We start from the raw sequence: 3,235 nt of genomic DNA on the forward strand, positions 1-3,235 counted from the left end.
ATTATTACAACAAATATTTCTTCAGAAATAAGCTAGGAACAGGTATTTACTCTTCTTTTTTTGTTGTGGTTGCATTGGAGGGGGGTTTTCTAAGGTGATATTTGCAATACCCACGAGCATAAACATGCTTTTAAACTCTTCCAGTCCATTGTCAAAGACAATAAAAACCTTTTTTTCTTGTGCTAACAGAAAAAAGAGAGAGAGAGAAAGAGAAATAAATAGAAAGGCAAAATTAATAGAAGAAACAAAAACAAGAACAACAAAAATTCTCAAATTGTGAGTAATCAACATGGATGCAATAAATTTTCTTGAGTAAAATCCTTGTTTAGTGAAATCTTCATAGAATGTTTGTAGTGCATATATCGAATAGACTTATTTGATAAGACAAATTTACTCAACCCATTTGTTTTTCAGAAGTACAAATTCAAATGTTAATAATTTTCCTAATGTTAAGACTTTTTAGATGACATAGTTTGATTTTTTATTGTGAAATAACACATTGAAATATATGATTTTTTCATTTCCTTGTCCTTGGTAATTACTAAAATTGTTACCTTGGCTAACTTATTTAGCCCAAGCTGACAAAGTTTTCTGATTTTCATGATAGGGACAATTTTATTTATCTCATAGGGATATAATTAAAATTTAGTAAGAATAAAGAAAAGTGATACATATGTATTATATATAAAAGATACATGTATTACAATATACACAAAAAAAGAAATGAGAAAATCAAAATGGTACACTACAAAAACAACTGCATCAATTAAACATGAAAGAAAGCTGTAATGGAAGAACTGAGGAACAAGAAGGTGTAAGTCATGTTGAAAACAAATAGCAAAATGTCAGAAGTTCTTCTTTATCAGTTATTAATTTAATTGTATATGGACTAAACTCTCTGCAATCAAAAGGCTGAGATCGTCAGGACAGATTAAAAAATGATCTAGTTGTATGTGTTTTATAAGACTCACCTTAGATCTAAGGACACAAATAGGTTTGATAGTGGAAAAAAATGGAAAAATATATTCCAAGAAAAGCAGGGGTGGTAATAATAATCACACACAAAATAGACTTTAAAGCCAATGCTTTACAAGTGACAAAAAGGGCCAATTTATAATTTAAAAAATTGTTATACATATGCACACCAAAGAACAGAGCCTCAAAATATGTAAACCAAACAATATAATAGCTAGGGACTGGATACCCAACATTTATTTATTTTTTTCCTTTTTGTCTTTTTTCGTGTCCGGCAACGGACCGCAACCCTCAGTGTCGCGCCCGTACCGGACCGGGACCGGCAACGGGATCGCAACCCTCGGGGCTGCGCCTGCCCCTCGCTCAGCCAGTGAGCGGGAACTGGTCTGTATGTGGGATCCGAACCCTCGGCGGGAGCGCTGCCCTGCTCCCAAGCGGTGCACTGTAGCAGTGCGCCACCGGGCCGGCCCCTGGATACCCAACTTTTAATAAGGGGCAGAACATCTACACAGAAGATTAATAAGAAATAGAGGACTTGAACAGCACTATAAATGAACTAGACCTAACAGACATACAGGGAATACTCCACTCAAAAACAGCAGAATGCACATTTTTTCCAAGTTTACGTGGAACATTATCTAAGATAGACAATAAAAAGTGGCACAAAGCAAGTCTCATTAAATTTTAAAAAAAAGATTAAAATCTTGCAAAGTATCTTCTCCAACCACTATTTACTGAAACTAGAAATTAACATTTGAAAGAAAATTGGAAAATCCACAAGTGTAAGTAAATTAGACAACACACTCTTTTGAAAAACAATGGGTTAAAGGGGAAAATAGAAAATGCTTTCAGCTGAATAAAAATGAAGATGAACATAATAAAACTTGTGAGATGTATTGAAAACAGTGCTCAGAAGGAAATGTATAGTAGTAAATGTCTACATTAAAAAAGATCTCAAATCAATAACCTAACTTTACACTTTAAGAAACTAGAAAAAAAAAGAGCAAACTAAACCCAAACCTAACAGAAAGAAATCAATAATAAAGATTAGGTAAAGGTAAATAGAGAACACGAAGACAATAGAAAGAATCAAAAACAAAAATTGTTTCCATGTAAAGATCTACAAAATTGATAAGCCTTTAGCTAAACTCAAAAAGAGGAAAATGTAAATAATTAAATCAGAAATAAAGGTGGAGATATTACTACTGACCTTGCAAAAATAAAAAGGATTATAAGGGAATACTATGAACAATTGTATGCCATAAATTAGATAAATCAGATAAAATACTTTTCTTGAAATACCAAAACAACCAAAAGTGACTCAAAGAAGAAACAAGAAATCTGAACTGACCTGTAACAAGTAAGTAGATTAAATCAATTAAAAAGAAAAAAGGAAAGTCTAGTACCAAATGGCTTAACTGGTGAATTCTAATAAATAAACAAACAAATAAATTTAATTTTTATTTTTTATTAAATATTTTCATTCTTAAAAGTTATAATATTTCTTTATGCCCTTTACCCAACCTATCAGTTCCCAAACCCCCTCCCTCTCTCCCTCCCATCTCTGGTATCCTTAGGTTTGTTCTCTCCTGAAAGTTCAACATTTTATTGTAGTCTTTCTTTCTCTCTTTCTCTCTTTCTCCCTTTCTCCCCTTCTCCCTTTCTCCCTCTCTCTCTCTCTCTCTCTCTCTCTCTCTCTCCTCTCTCTCTCTCTCTCTCTCTCTTTCTCCTTTCTTCCCTCCCTCCCCTCTCTCCATTGCTCCCTTCCTCCCTCCAACTATGTATGAAGATGTGGTATTTCTCTTTCTGTGCCTGGTTTATTTCCCTTAACATAATTTTCTCCAAGCTCATCCACGATGCTGCAAATGTCAGAATTTCATTTTTTTTTTTCATGGCTGAATAGTATTCCATTGCAAATATATACTACATTTTCCTTATCCAATCATCCACTGATGGACATTTAGGTTGGTTACATATCTTGGCTATTGCAAATAGAGCTGAGATAAACATGGTAGTGCAGGTACTCTTCAACATGATGCTGTCCATTCCTTTGCATATATAACTAGTAGTGGGATTGCTGGTTTGTACGGCAGTTCTATCTGTAGTTGTTAGGAAACCTCCATACTGTTGTCTATAGTGACTGTACTAATATACAGTCTCGCTAACAGTGTAGAAGAGTTCCCTTTTCTCCACATCCTGACCAGCATTTGTTATTCTCAGTATTTTTGATATTAGCTTGAAGGCTTTGTTTGGCTTTGCA

This window comes from Galeopterus variegatus, unplaced genomic scaffold (assembly GCF_000696425.1).
Source record: "Galeopterus variegatus unplaced genomic scaffold, G_variegatus-3.0.2 Scaffold11853, whole genome shotgun sequence".
NCBI lineage: Eukaryota > Metazoa > Chordata > Mammalia > Dermoptera > Cynocephalidae > Galeopterus > Galeopterus variegatus.